Source organism: Macrobrachium nipponense, chromosome 13, assembly GCF_015104395.2.
Source record: "Macrobrachium nipponense isolate FS-2020 chromosome 13, ASM1510439v2, whole genome shotgun sequence".
Taxonomy (NCBI): Eukaryota; Metazoa; Arthropoda; class Malacostraca; order Decapoda; family Palaemonidae; genus Macrobrachium; species Macrobrachium nipponense.
In genome coordinates, this window is record NC_087206.1 from 90,064,646 (window position 1) to 90,081,500 (window position 16,855).

Genomic DNA, 16,855 nt, shown 5'->3' on the forward strand with positions numbered 1-16,855 from the left:
TTCGTAGTAATATTCTTTCCCTGCATATACTATGTGTGTCTACGTATCCATGTATGTGTGTGTGCATGTAGCAACTCTCTCTCTCTGTATATACTGTGTCTACGTATCCATGTATGTGTGTGCACGTAGCATCTCTCTCTCTCTCTCTCCTAGAGCGCCTTCATCGTAGATCATTTTCAAGGAGTGGCTTTCTAGAATTCCTTTCCCACCCTGAAAGAAAATCAAATAGCCGACCAAGGGCACCGGTCACTGTGCCACGAAAACAACATTAACCCCGGATAAACGCTCCTCCCCTCATCCATGCCTCAACCCTCGTGGGATTTCGGGGACCCATATGTTTTCAAGGACCGAAGGATAGCCAGTGAGGTCCTCCCTGGAAACGGTCTTTGGCCTCTGGGCAAAGAGATTAAGTTCTTGAGAAAATTATCGTCTGCATATTGGGTGAGGCGATCTTCATGCCCTGCTTCTGCGTATTTAAGGACGATATATCTTATTTCACTAATGTATTATCATGCACACGTATACATTTGGATCGTTTATGAATAGTACATATATTACCGCAGAAGATATGCCTACGAAAATACGTATCACTTTTTTGTGATGGAAGACGAAACATTGCCGAGAAAAGGATAGTTATCGCACATCTGGGAAGCAAATGTAAACATCCTCACGTGGTTTAACAAGGGATATTGGAAGGAAGCATCACCAAGTACCAACCATATTTCGATTTTCGATTTCAGTACTGTCTTGGACAGACACCTAGGAACATCTAAGTGATCGAACTGCATCTTGACAAAAAGCACTTCTTTTAACTCTAAAGTTTTTAATTTTTTTAAGTGAAGTCTACAAGATATAGATTGTCAACTATACAAGCCTTTGGTGAGTAAAACTATTGTTCAAGTTTATATAAAAATTGGCCTAGGTATAATTAATGGCTTAGTTTAGTCCAAACTCTTTGTATTTTGTAACGCGCAAACGAGAATTTTAACCGTTGAAGAATTACGGCAGTCGTGACCGTACTGATGAAATCGTGCATTGCTTTCTTTAAAGCCTCGACGGAGGCTCCGTATTTTTTTTTTTTTTTTTTTTTTTTTTTTTTTTTTTTTTTTAACGTGATGACTGGTATTTGTTGAATTTTCCTGCTTTCACAAGGTAAGCAAGTTGCTGTCGATCGTAATTCTACCAAAGACACACACACACGCTCGAGGAAATTTGAAGTCGATACTAGCTATACAATCCCTGCGAGCTCATATAGATTTATTTTAATTGATAAGATACGGTGGGATCATTCTGTCTTAAAACATTTATTCTGTTTACTCTCAGCAAACTACATCCTGGACCTACTAATTACTGTAAACAACTACCTAATTTATCTTCAGTAGCTTTCGTGCTGTCTAGCTATTATTTAAGAAGAGGCCGAAAATATCGGAAAACTTCCCTAAAACAAAACTTGTTGAGTGGATCACTAAAGCGTTCTGTTTTTCAAACAAAGCCACAAAAAAATGTTAGACCTTTTTTCAGGGGGTCCAATGCACAGGTACAATCAATTTCTTTTCACGTAGGAAATGATTGTCTCGAACTTTCATCCAATTCAACCTTTTTTTCTCTCGCGTTTCCTTCGATTTTATTTTGTAATTTCATTTTGGTAATTCTAAGGAATAACTCCGCACTGACTGCAAGGAACGAAACCGCAGATACGAGATCCACTAGGGATTGGGGCATCCAATGTATTTCGCAGTTTAGTACTGGCCTCTGTGGTTTAATTACAGTCGACCGCCCAAATATAACTGTAAATTGTTAATAAGCAACCCGAATACTATAAGAAACTGTAAACTCCAAAGAAATACCCGACGCGGAGTTATTAGTTAGGTTTACCTGTAATTATTTTGTGACTTCGGTAGTTCAATCTGAACACCCAGCCTAACCTAACCTACATGGCAAAAAACTGGTGCAATGCATACTAGGCTACATCTCAGGAGTGTTTGTCGCTGTAGCGTCACCTCGAGTTTTGATTAAGTTTATTTCTCGTGCATTTTTTTTCCATTTTCTCTTCCTCTATTATTTTAGGCAGAGGAAATTTAATTTTTCGTATCTTCTAAATGCGCCCTGCTCTTGATGTCTTCCTTTTGCCAACGTAGTGGCTAGTATTTCCTGAATTTTCCTGCGCGTTCGTCAAGTAAACCAGTTGTAAGAAACTGCAGCCTGTTACTCAACCCAATATTTTATATATAATATTATGTGTAGATATCACAATTTTATACATTACATGAGTAAAATTTTAGTATATTCTCTGAAAGCTCAAAGTTTATTTTGTTCAGTTGTCATGATACGTGGGAGCTTGCGGTCTTAAAACGGATGCAGGCTCATTCGGACCTTGGCTGATTCGGACCTTAATCTTGGCTGGTTCGGACCATTTGCTAGGCTGATTCGGACCCATGCTAATAATTTTATATTATAGCAATTGGTATTTCTATATAAGCATTCCGTATCGTTCGTCCCCGCGAATACGAAAGCCATGAGGAATTGGGACGTCAAATATATTTCGCCGTGTTTTAGTACGAGCCTCCGGGGGTTAATTACAGTCGTCCGAATAAATATTACTTAAAATTCTTGTTCAGGAGGTAAAACTGCATAGAAAAATCCGCCAATCATATGAAGGTCCGAATAAGCCTGGATAAAGTCCGAATGAGCCAGTACATGGTCCGAATCAGCCTGTTCCCCTTAAACATGTGTTCTGTTTATTCTCACAAAAATACATTCAGAGGAACTGTTTACTATGAACAACTGCTGTATCTTTCCCAACTTCGGGCCGTCTTTCAGAAATGGCCGAAAATATCGTAAAAAGTTGTTGAAAACGAGACTTTAAAACACTTTTTTCATCACTTAAACGTTTTTTTTTTTTTTTTAATCTGCAGCACAAAACATCTTTCTAAGACCTTTTTTTTGTGGGGGGTGACTCGGGATTCAGTTCACGTGTGCACCGTCAGTCTCCTTTCATAGACGAAATGGTTTTGTCTCGAACTTGAATCCAATTCCAACCCCCCCCCCCTATTTTTTGTATTTTTCGTTTTTTGTGACGTCAGTAATTCAATCAGACCATTCTCTCTCTCTCTCTCTCTCTCTCTCTCTCTCTCTCTCTCTCTCTCTCTCTCTCTCTCTTCTTCATTCCCGTCCCGACGAGTCCCCGGGACGTGACCTCGATCTTAAAAAAAATAATTTTTTATTCACTTTCATCTTATTTCTCGCGATTCCCTTTCTTTGCTCTCCGCCTTCTCGTTAGTGTTCAGGTGGAGGAAATTAATTTTTCTTATTATATATACGTAAGTCCAAACTGATTTTGATGCTTCCTAAATGTCTTATAGACCATTCTATATACCTTGTTATAGACAATACTCATCCTCGTACGGCTTTCCCTTGTCGATAATTCTAACCTTATTTCTTTACTCTCGACTCATTTAAGAAATATCAACATATAAGAAGAGATTAAGCAAAACAACAGCATTTTGTCGAAATGGAATGATTAATTCAAGTTTCCAGCTTCTGAGCACCAAGAACAGTAGCATAATGACCGGAAACTCCAAAGGTTCGGAATTTGCACTTCGTACAGAAAGGAGATATCGCTTAGCTTTTATTTGATAGGTCATCCCGTTCAACGGAAATACGCTGCGTCGTCACTTGAAATCTCAGTACGGAGACGAGACGTGTTTTGTACACGTATTTGGGAGAGAAAGAGAGAGAGACGAAAACGCCACAGAAATGGACTGAATGACCAATTTTTGGTAAAAGGAATACATACGCTTGATCATTTTAACTGTATTAAACCATACGTTATATGAGATTGGTGATTTTCTATATTTATATACAGTAATTATGCCTCGTCAGATTTGGTACACATTCCACGTGTTATGCAGAATATTAATCCACTCAGATTTGATGTCTTATCGCACCTGCGACCTTTGGGAAGTCCTATTGTGGCTGTGGTGTATATTTTGTACCCCGCAAGTTCTAATCTAATCCTGTTTGCAAAGATTTGTTAATTATGGAAATTTTCTATCGTAGACCTCTTTTAGCCAACGTCCTAGATTTAGAGATCACGGGATGTGAATATAATTTTGTTTTTGTTGTTGATTATTTTTGTTTTCTAATATACGTCTCGTCATTAATAACTTGTGAAAATTTTAAATTACGGGCTTCCGATTTTATGCCAAAATTTGTCATATCAACACATTGGATAGACTTAATGCATTAATTCGTAAATTATATATTATATAAATACAATGTATTCATACATTATTATCTGTATCCGTCCCGTCGACCGCTAGTAGCAACCCACCCCCTCTCTCTCTCTCTCTCTCTCTCTCTCTCTCTCTCTCTCTCTCTCTCTCTCTCTCTCTCTCTTCCATCTTACTCTCCATCTTCTCCTTATAATTATTTCATAATGCAACTGAGAAGTTTTCTTCCTGTTTCATCTTTCAAACCATTTTGCTCTCAATTTGCCCTGAATGACCTCCTGGGTCGTGCGTTTGAATCTATCTCTGAAATTGATATCTTTGCATCTCAATACGTGTGCTCAATTTTCAGTTGCATAGTTGAAATTTTTTTGTTAAGACGGCAAATGATCCTTGAACTTTTTCATAATATATAAAATAATTATATAAAAAGCCAAGTTGTGAAATTCCTCCACGAAATCTAATCATTTCATGGATAAAGTTGGCGAGTTAGTTTTTGCGAATGACGTCATTCGTGAGGTTTTTTTTTTATTTTTTTATAACGTGGCGGTGTGCGTGGTTTCGTTCATAGTGAAAGGTGAAAGTTTTTTTTTTTTTTTTTTTTTTTTTTTTGTAAGAGGGTTATTACGAGTAAATATGGAGTGAGTACAGGTTGAAAACATCTACATTGAAAAAACAAATTTAGATAGGTTGCGTTGGTTTAGAAATATGTAATTTGTTGCTTATCTCCTTAAAATGTGTGTGTTGATGTTTGTTAGGTATGTGAAAAGCATTTATTGGTTTGTATCAACTACTGAGACAAAGACTATTCCAAAACTCGCCCAATGCAGTGCACCACAACCACGAACATCCTCTGCAGTTTTCTTCACCGGACTATTATATATAGCTGTTTTTGCTCGTCACATTAGGCAGGCAGCGCATCAGTGGCGTGGTCGGTTTGGTCTTGGCCACCGCGAGTTCAATTCTCGGACATGTCATTGAGGGGTCAGAGATATATATTTCTAGTGATATTAGTTCACTCTCGACGTGGTTCGGAAGTCACGTGAAGCCGTTGGTTCCGTCGCTGAATAACCATAGGTTCCATGCAACGTAAAAACACCAAACAAACAAACATTAGGTAGGCTGCTACTGCGAACAGCGTAGTGTCGTTTTGTAGCATCAGGTTTAATACTACCCAAGTGTACTGGGAGTCTTTGTTGGCCACAACTCAAACCGAGGACAACCTGCAGAATGCAGTCGTAGAATCTTGTAAGTTCTTTCTCTCTGTAGGCCGATTTCTTCCCTTTGGGTTTATGTAAGTCTGTTGACTTTATCCATGAGAGTGATCAGTTGAAGATTCAAAGAAAGAATCTATGGAAAAGTAATATTCTTCTTGAAATCAGGCTTCCTTTCAACCGTGACCAGTGCGTAGCGCCAGACAGCTTGACGCCGTGAACATAGGCGTAGCCAGCCAGCTGGCTTCCTTAAGACGTCTGTTGTGCTAACCCGTAAGGCTTACCTGTTGGCATATCAGCGTCGTCAGTATATCGGAATGTTACCTGTGTGACTTAACAGGTATTTGAGCCGTCGTGAGCACAGCTAGTTATTGTATGTTGGGGTACATCTCTTATGGGAATTTATGCGTTCGATACTAAGCCGGAAGTATTGTCACAACAAGTGTTTCTCTCTCTCTCTCTCTCTCTCTCTCTCTCTCTCTCTCTCTCTCTCTCTCTCTCTCTGTTAGTCACATCCTGAAGGCCCCCATACACTGAATGATTGTCTGAACGATTTTCGTTATCGACCCACACACACTAGTCATACAGTCTGAACGATTTCAGTCTGAACAAAGATTTTGTCTCGAGAAGACATGGCATCATCTCTAGAAGAGACGCGCGCGATAGCGTTATGTCGGCAGACAAACCCATACATTGACAGACTTAGTCACAAGCCAGCAACCTGGTCGTGACAGATTCTCGGTGAGATCGTTCAGACACGAAGCTCCGCCCACTTTTGCATTCAGACAAGCCCATACACTGTTTTTGCGAACGGTACCGATATTCATTCAGACAATCGTAGGGGGGCCGACTCAGTTAAAACTGGCAAGATTAGATTCAGGGTGTAGCCAAAAAATTACAGGGTGCAGCCAAAAGATGTAGAAGAGTGGTGATTCTCGAATCTACGTCTAGTACGTTGTTATTATTATTATTATTATTATTATTATTATTATTATTATTATTATTATTATTATTATTATTATTATTATCCAGAAGATAAATCCTGTTTCGTATGGAACAAGCCTACAGGGTCATTGACGTGGAATTCAAGTTTCCAAAGAATATGGTGTTCATTTGGTACAAGTATGAGGAAATATAAATAGAAGATCCAGTCATTGGAGAAGGAAGAAATATGAATAAATAAATAAGCAAATAAATAATGGTTTAGGGTAGCACTGCATTGCATCTTCACTTGGACTGTTGTGGTACCAATTGTTTGCGAATCCGAAATTGGATGTCTGGGGAAAACAAGATACTGGAAGTTCTGATAAACTATAACGATCAAGAGGTAAAGATAAAATCGATAGCTCTATCTGATAACCCCAAAGGTACGTCAGAGCAATGGAATTTTATCTACAAGTGACTTGACAGTAGCCAGACCGCATGCTGAGATATTTTTGGACATCTCTGTTCACTGACAGATGTGACGGGGCACTGACTCGTTGTTCGTTCGTCACACCGATGCTGGACTGCTGTTGGGAGCTGTAGAACATTCTCCTCGTGTAGTTTGGAACCTCAGATGTTCATTACTTATAAGACCATTTTCATCGTCTTTTAATCATTTACTTTTTTATCTGTTTATTTATTAATTTGTTGATGTGTGTTCTAATAGCTGATGTCTCTTCCTTCTGTATTTCCTATTGCCTTCTGTAATTCCGTTCAAATGAGCACTATATTAGAATAAACTCGAACTTCAAGTCATTTGCCCCTTTTGTAGGCTTACTCCATGGGAATGGGCTTCTGAATAATGTAATACACACACACACACAGACACACACTGCAATGCATCAATCCTCGGGAAGATGTGTTAACTCAAGACCAAACCGGTCAGGATTAGTATATGTTTTAACATTTATCCCCTGTGGTACGTACTTACATACAGCTTAGTAATGGACTAAGCTTAAGCGTTATGCATCGTAATCATGTGATTCATACAATAAGCTTCATACGACAAACTCATTTTAATCATAGTATGCGGTGTTCAAGTGTAGCGTCAACCACACAAGGTCGACCAATGGTTAGAGCTAGATAAACGTAAACGAGAGAATATACCAATTTGCAAAAGCACGACCTATTCCACTTTTAACAGGCTGATAAATTCATAACCCCAGTCTTCTTCTCTTTTTCTTAGAGAAAATCCTTTGGCTTGACGGAGAATTTAGAATAAGTTTAGTACTTGAAAGGTCTTATTTTGAGTAAGCTCTGTAAATTGTAATTTGGTAATGGTTGGTAAAACTTTAACCGGATTCAGTCACAGCCATGTAAATATTGGCCATCGATAACGCACGTTAAACCAACCATTAGACCTATGGTACTACAAGTTACAACAAACAAACGAAAGCAGACGAATGATTCACCCCCGAAGCTACACAAAAGTTACAGAGACAAATGACGTGTTTTTCCTTCGTTGGTCATGTCGTCTAAGCATCTTTAATCTATAACCATATAGTACTTCGTAACATATAGCCATATACTACTTCTTAACATATAACCATATACTACTTCTTGACATATAACCATATACTCGAGTCTTCCCATCCTTTCATTTTATCAAACAACAAGTCATGCACACAAAATCATTTTAATCACACAATAAGCTTTCTAGGTGTAGAGTCAGTCCCACAAGGTCGATGAATGGTTAACTGTGATTAATGAGAAACTATGCCAGTTTGTAAAAGCGTGACGTATTCCACTTCTTAATAGGTTGACAATTGGCTAGTGTTCTTCTCCCTTTTATTGTAGGAGAAAGTTTTCTGGTTTGACAGTACTTCAAATGCGCTGAGGACGTACAAGGCCTTCTTATTTTATAGCAGGGCCTTAAATATGGTTTAGTTATAGTTAGTAGAAATATCAAAACAATTTAGTTATCTGAGAAGAAAACTGTTTTACCAGCATTGCCTGTCCACGCGATTTTCTCCGTCCGCCCTCAGATCTTAAAACCTGCTGAGGCTAGAGAGCTGCAAATTGACATGTTGACCATCCACCCACCAAGCATCAAATGTACCAAATGACAGCCCTCTAGCTTCAGTAGTTTCTATTTTATTTAAGGTTAAAGTTAGCCATAATCGTGGCTACCACCGGAACGTGGTTCAAGTTTCATGGGCCACGGCTCATACATATTCCGAGACCGCCGAATCATAGATCTGTTTTAGGTGGCCTTGATTATACGATGTACACAAAACTCGAGTACTACACCGAAGAAACTTTACTTGTTTATCATTGGAATGCAAATAGTCTCCATCGATACCTTTGTTCAGGTCCGTAGTATACAACGTTGCAGTAGTCAGGCCTCGAAAGTATTTGGTTGCAAATTGCGGTTTTCAGAGCGTCTTCATCGACAATTAATTATCAGTAAATACTCCCAAGTTCTTCACTGCTGCTACAATATTTATTGTTGACGAACCAATACTTATTCTTTTGGAATGTTGGCACGCCTTTAGTTAGGGCTCTCCCTTCTGATTTTACATTTGATATAACCACTGTAACCATCCTGTTTTCTAAATGACTTATTTCAATTGTGTACATCATTTTCGATGCCGACTGCTCTCAGGTCTTCAAGCAGCCATTAGACCTGTGGTATTATCTTGCAAGCAAACAAACGGCTGAATGCGGAAGCTACAGGGAAAAGTTTAGAGAACAGACGACCGTTTTCACAGTTCGTTGAGTCATGTGGTTTAAGCAGCCTTGGGCTTCTTAACAAGTAACTATATACTTCCATCCTCTGAGTCTGAAGACGTTCGTGTAGAGCCGCCATGGTTCGAGTGGATATATATACCTTGTAGTAGAAGAGATTTTATTATCTTAGTGTAAGCGTGATTGATTGATTTTGTAAGTTGTCTGGCGTTACGTAGCGTGATGACACAACTGTCGATTAAAAGAGAAGCCTGAGAAGGAATGGGTGACACTTGTGCGTCTATAGACAGGTTACGTCATTCATTATCGGACAGTCTTTTGCGGTCAGGAGAGTGAGTGTGACTCACGCTTCGGGTGAATGTGACTTTAGTAGATAGTTTGGACGCAAACTTTCATTATTATGGCTTCGTCTTAAGATTCCTCAAGTGTATGGCGATCAACACGCCCGTCTATTTGTACTATACTCGGTTCTGACCAAAGGAGGGAAAAAAGGTTGCTGCCGTAATGGGCCGTTTTCTCTCCTGTTATGGAAACGATAACTTGCGAGGCTTCATCAGAAAGGCAGTCCTCATTTCCTGTTCTTTTTCGGATGAGGTAATGAGGCTAGACTTTTGGGATGATGTAAGAACAATTTACGCTTTTGGGATGATATGATAAAGTCCAGGCTTACTTATGGGATTATGATATAAAGTCTAGGCTTTTGGGATTATATAATAATGAGTCTAGGATTTTGGGATGATATGATAATGAGTCTAGGCTTTTGGGATGATATAATAATGAGTCTAGGCTTTTGGGATGATATAATAATGATTCTAGGCTTTTGTGATATGATAATGAGTCTAGGCTTTTGGGATAATGTAATAAAAAGTCTAGCCTTTTGGGATGATATAATAAGTGTGGGCTTTTGATGATATAATAAAATGTCTAGGCTTTTGGGATGATATAATAATGATTCTAGGCTTTTGGGTGATATGATAATAAATGTAGGCTTTTGGGATGATATGATAATAGTCTAGGCTTTGGAATATGATATGATATAATGAGTCTAGGCTTTTGGGATGATATAATGTGTAGGCTTTTGGAATAATATGATAATGAGTCTAGGCTTTTGGAGTGATATAATAATAAGTCTAGGCTTTGAGGATGTAATAATGGGATGCTATAATAATAAGTCTAGGCTTTGAGGATGTAATAATGGGATGCTATAATAATAAATCTAGGCTTTTGTGATGATATAATAATAAGTCTTGGCTTTTTGGATGATATAATAATGAGTAGGCTATTGGGGTGATATAAAGAGTCTAGGCTTTTGGGATGATATAATAATGAGTCTAGGCTTTTGGGATGATATAATAATGAGTTTAGGCTTTTGGTATGATATATTAATGAGTTGGCTATTGGGGTGATATAATAAGTCTAGGCTTTTAGGGTGATATAATAATAAGTCTAGGCTTTTGGGATGATATAATAATGAGTCTAAGCAAGTGTAGGCTTTTGGGATGTTATAATAATAAGTGTAGGCTTTTTGGATGATATAATAATGAGTCTAGGCTTTTGGTATGATATATTAATGAGTTGGCTATTGGGGTGATATAATGAGTCTAGGCTTTTGGGATGATATAATAATAAGTGTAGGCTTTTGGGATGATATAATAATGAGTCTAAGCAAGTGTAGGCTTTTGGGATGTTATAATAATAAGTGTAGGCTTTTGGGGTGATATAATAATGAGTCTAGGCTTTTGGGATGATATGATAATGAGTCTAGGCAAGTGTAGGCTTTTGGGATGATATAATAAGTGTAGGCTTTTGGGATGATATAATGCGTCTAGGCTATTGTGGTGATATGATAATAAATCTAGGCTTTTGGGATGATGTAATAATGAGTCTAGGCTTTTGCAATGATATAAAAAAATTCTAGACTTTTGGGATGATATGATAATGAATCTAGGCTTTTGCGATGATATAATGAGTCTAGGCTATTGTGGTGATATAATAAATCTAGGCTTTTGGGATGATGTAATAATGAGTCTAGGCTTTTGCAATGATATAATAAAAATTCTAGACTGTTGGGATGATATGATAATGAATCTAGGCTTTTGCGATGATATAAAAAAAATTCTAGGCTTTTGGGATGATATGATAATGAATCTAGGTTATTGGGATGATATAATAAAATGTCTAGGCTGTTGGGATGATATAATAATGAGTCTAAGCTTTTGGGATGATACGATAATGTGTCTAGGCTTTTGAGATGATATAAAAAGTCTAGGCTTTTGGGATGATGATATTTGATAGTGAGTAGGCTTTTGGGATATATAATAAGTGTAGGCTTTTGGGATGATATAATAAAAACTCTAGGCTTTTGGGATGGTGATATTTGATAATAAGTCTAGGCTTTTGGGATGAGATGATAAGAAGCTTTTGGGATGAAGTAATAAAAAATCTAGGCTTGTGCTGAAGTCAGCTTCGGGTCATAAGGTTCTATGTATATGCTATTTTTATCAGTGAATGAGGCCTGTAGCAAGAAAATACAGCAATGTATAAATGGCAGCCATGTAGTCTGAACGACTGTATAAAAGTGGTTTGAATTTGTCGAAATTTCATGTAATTAATGAGCCAAAGGACAACAAATAACTATTGTAGTCACAGTAATTAGTTGGTAATTTAGTTGTTCTGTGTTACTTTTTCTTGTGCTTGTCTACATGTGTTTTCCCAAGACTATTACTTTTTTATCTGAACACACTGGGGAAAACCTTAATTAACATTCAGCAGAAACCAGTTTCCAAAGACATAGAGGTTTATGAAATCCCCTGTAAGGATTGTGATAAGTCATACTATGGTTTCACCGGAAAATCTCTCGGAGAGATCAACCCAACATAACGATCAGTTCGATATGGACAACATAGTTTGGCAATATTCCATTGTATAAATAATGTGAACCATACCATGGATTGGAACTCATCCTGAATTTTATACAAGAGCAGCTGTTGATGCAAAAAAAAGTTAAGTATATCTGAGTTTTACCAGACCACTGAGCTGATTAACAGCTCTCCTAGGGCTGGCCCGAAGGATTAGATATTTTTATGTGGCTAGGAACCAATTGGTCCTCTAGCAACGGGACCTACAGCTTATTCTGGGATCCGAACCGCATTATATCGAGAAATTAATTTCTGACACCAGAAATAAATTCCTCTGTCGCACCACCGGATTGGTAGCCAAGTGCGAAAACCACTCGTCCAACGCGGAACTAAATGTCAGATGGTAGAATTTTTACTGATAAAACTGCAAAGATAATAGGATCAACCTTTCCAATGGGGCCTGGGACTGACCATATGGACAATATCTTATTTAATGCAACGATGAAGTGGATAAGACAATTAACAGAACCAACGTCGGTAGCGGTGACCCCATGCATCACCTAAGGGCATATCTCCCACTATATATTTCGCTAATGTAACTTAACTCCTGTCATTCACTATTTAGTAAGGGTGGAAGTCAGTCCACGGAAATATAGTCCTTAGGTTTAACTTTAAACCAGAGTATTTTAATGCCTTTTATACTTGACAAATAATATATATATATATAATATTATATATATATATATATATATATATATATAATATATATATATATAATCAAGTATTGTCTCCCACAAGCTTCGAGAACCAGACGTACGTGGGGTGACTGGGTCGGCCTATCGACATTCGACAGCAGCAGCATTACTTCACTCGCTAGTTCGACGGAGACATCAGGTGAACGTTTGACCTAAATAGCTTACTTTAAGAGCTACAGTGTGTGTGGATCCTTTCAACGAAAGTATTAGTCTCTTATATATCTATGGTATTAGTACAAAGGACTGGTTTGAAAGTTTCATTTTATTTATTTATTGCGTTAGTTTAGGATTTTAAATTAGTATAGTTGTGTCAACTCGTTTTTATTTCGACGTTCTCGTAATGTTTCTCTTATTTACGTCCCTATTGACTTTCATATTCCAAGATGGTCGCATAAACGAAACTTAAAACTCCCAAAATTAGGATGTGTTTAACCTTTTCAAGCTCGATGAGTCTTCAGAAGAAGTAGATGAATAATGAGGTCCATTCTTGTCATTGTTCTGCAGATCTAGTTATTCGGGTTAGGAACGAAACACTCTAGCAAACCTCCAACTTTAATAGTGTTTGATATCCCAGTCGTTTAAAAAACAATCCAACACAATAACTGACTCACTTTTAAAGAAAGGATCGTACGTATCGAAATAAAACAATTTACAACGAGATCATCAATGCAAAGTGCGTCTTTTTAACTGATTTAAGTGGGTATAAATAAGGAATTTTTCATCTATCATATCGGTTGAACATGAGAGAGAGAGAGAGAGAGAGAGAGAGAGAGAGAGAGAGAGAGAGAGAGAGAGAGAGAGAGTAGCATAGCATAGTTATAGTAGGCGACTGTCAGCTAGCTGGACATGGCAAGGCCAAACCCCAAACCCTTATCTGGAAACGGAATTATTGGCAAGACCAGATTGCCCAGAGAAACTGTATGATCGTAATGCCATCATTTCCCTAATCTTAGCCTCGGGTAGCCTTTCTCACATGCGACTACAAAGGCCAAATGACATGGTATCGAATATGAGAGAAAAAAAGAATTGTTTTTTTTGCAATGTTTTGGCGTAAAAGGACACGCCCAGTCGTAAGCATTTAAGGAAAGCTGATGTTGCACAACATGGTACCAACACACTTGTGACTTGCATTTCAATTTTGACGAGTCAGACTTAAGACTTGCCTGCCTTGTTTTGCACCCGGATTCTTTTCAACTTCTTTGATTAAACGAGTCGCCTTAAGACTTGCTTGCCTTGTTTTGCACTCAAGGTCCTTCACATTCACAACCTCTTTGATTAGATACTGTTGTTAATTAGTTTACGTATCGTGTGGGCCCAATTATATCTTCAGTAAGCGAATATCGCAAATATCTACATATTTTAATATAGACCTAATGCTTCTATGGCTGTCTTGCTTAATAGCGTTTCGTGTGCTTCCTAGAGTCTAGTGCTTAGTCTCGCGAATGTCTTATCCCTGAACTTCTCTCTCTCTCTCTCTCTCTCTCTCTCTCTCTCTCTCTCTCTCTCTCTCTCTCTCGTAATTTTGTGCCTGTCTTAATTAACGGTGTTTCGTATGTTTTGCAATGTCTGTTGTTGGCTCTCGCAATTATGGATCATTGTGAGAAATATTATCTCTCTCTCTCTCTCTCTCTCTCTCTCTCTCTCTCTCTCTCTCTCTCTCTCTCTCTCTCTCTCTCTCTCAAGCATTTCATTGTGCGCTTGAAGCATTTCAAGTGTTCAATGACCAGTGCACACCGAAGAACTTTTCAACCCAGAGGGTCACTGTGTGATGTAACACATCTGGATCGCTGTCGACCTTGTCGGTATCTGGAGGGTTTCAAGAGATTTTTATTTTTCAATTTATTTTTTCCAGTGCCCCTGGTTTAGAGAGAGAGAGAGAGAGAGAGAGAGAGAGAGAGAGAGAGAGAGAGAGATCTTTAGCTCGTAATACCTTAGTCCCATAGTCTTACGTTCGCCGAGTATAAATACTTCGTGTATGCGGGGAGAGAGAGAGAGAGAGATTAATGTAAATCTAAACGCACGCGCCTGCGCACACTTACTGCTTAGGTAATAGGCATTCTTTAAGCCTATATTCATAACCGGTTTAAGAATGACAATTACCGAAGCCCGTCACGCGCGTAAAAGTTATTAAACAGAATTAACTTAATAAAAATGAGATCAGCATTATTACTGCAATAATAATAATAATAATAATAATAATAATAATAATAATAATAATAATGAGAGAGAGAGAGTGTATACCTGCTCGTGTCCGTGTTTGACAGAACTGCACAGACTTCCTCAATCCATCTCTTACGGTACAACAGATGTTGAGCACTAACGCGTGTGTATGTCGGGGTTTAGGGGTGGGTTTGAGTGTACATGTAATATGTGTACACACAAAGTAGAAATCATGGGAATTTGTTTATTTTTCCCCTGTTATTAATGTCTTGAATGTCTCTTATATATTATAAATTCTGTGCTTTTAAGAACTAAGTTTCATTTTAATGTTTTTTATACTCACCTCTCTCTCTCTCTCTCTCTCTCTCTCTCTCTCTCTCTCTCTCTCTCTCTCTCTCTCTCTGCACTGAGAAGGGCAAAGAGGAAGTTGACTGTTCTGACTGACTGACTTTTCCCAATGGTGGTCGAGATTTCGATCACTCGACTTAGACAGGCAGACAGACAGACAGAGAACATCGATTGGCTATTATATAGATTTTAAATCGTCGTTTTGGCGCCAATATGAAACTGTACATTTCGGAGTGATACTGGCATCCCTTTCATCTTGGCCGTACAACCTTGACCTAAAAGGGCCATCTGGATACTTCGAGAGAGAGAGAGAGAGAGAGAGAGAGAGAGAGAGAGAGAGAGAGAGAGAGAGAGAGATCCATTTCTTATGTAATGCATGTGCCGCCCACTTATCTTGCAATCAGGTTCCCCAGTAAACAACCTCAATAACTGATACCGCTAAAATAACGGGTCCTTCTCAGTACCCTCATCGAATATGAAAGCACGTGTTGGCGTGATATTGTGGATTTTCACGACCTTTATTCCATCATACATCTCCACAATTGCTTCCGAATTGCATGACACACTTCTAGAACATTGGCCTAACACGAACACCTCACTTGAAACGGCTTCATTTATGCAAACAATGGCTTAATTAGAGGTGACAGCGCATCCTCCCGTCTCGCTGTATCAATGACTTAATTGCGCCTCTGAGATTGAATAATTACTCCATTTATTTCACAAATGAAGGATGAATGAACCGTTTCTTCTACTCTGCCGTCAGTAGACCCTGCTCCTAAGGAAAGGTCGATCGAGTGCTGGTAAATATGTAGCACAAACCCTCCAAATGTGACTTCAGCGAATTCGCTCGATATTCGGCATCGCGTGGGGAAATAATCGGGCGACGTACACTTTTATTTTCGACGGTCCCAGGCAGGAAATATGAGTCATCCAGACACACACATTCCACCCAACCATTAAGCGAGAAGGGAAAGAAAGAAGGAAGGTAGCACTTTTTTCCCCCGACTGGGTGAAGGAAAAGTGTTAGTGGCGTTCTGCAGGTCGGGTACATTGCCATTGTGCCGCGCTCCGTGTATTAGATATTTTACCTCACCTTGAGAATGTCTTCTTATATAGCGTTTCTTTTTACGTGGAAGGCAATAATGTATTTCTGATTCCATCATCTCAAATATAATATGGAGTGTCCGATGCGTTACAGTCTACAGTGATTGTTTATTTGAAATGAGACTACCGTATTTGGAATGTTAATTGGCAGGAAGGATGAATGTTATTCATGTAACTGATTTGTTAAGTTATCTGGCGTTACTAGTTAGCGTGATTGTTCCTGGAAATATAATCCTGATGTGTCATGTGACTGATATGAAAGTAAATGGGGGGATGCAAATGAGATATTCAGTGTTTGAAGAAACAATCTTATAGCAAGTTCTGAATTATTTAGTAAGGTAATGTAAGATGAAGAATATAAAAGGAAATAGATTTTTTCGATGGAAGTAAAACTGAGTGACAATTGAAAGGTGATAAAAATGAGAAGGGAAAATAATGCCATTATCATAGTACGTGTTTTGAAGAATGATTAAGAGAAAGTGAAAATAATTGGTCTTAAAAAATAATTGACAAAA

General features: G+C 38.3%; 1 protein-coding gene across 1 annotated transcript in view; it reads left to right on the top strand.

Annotated features, from left to right (window-relative positions):
- The first annotated feature begins 743 nt into the window (after positions 1-743).
- LOC135225191 (tudor domain-containing protein 7B-like) overlaps positions 744-16,855 on the top strand; it is a 52,797-nt gene continuing 36,685 nt past the window's right edge. Inside the window, exon 1 of the mRNA XM_064264487.1 lies at positions 744-879. The gene's annotated coding sequence lies outside the window, so the exon portion shown is untranslated. The remainder of the gene's footprint in view (positions 880-16,855) is intronic.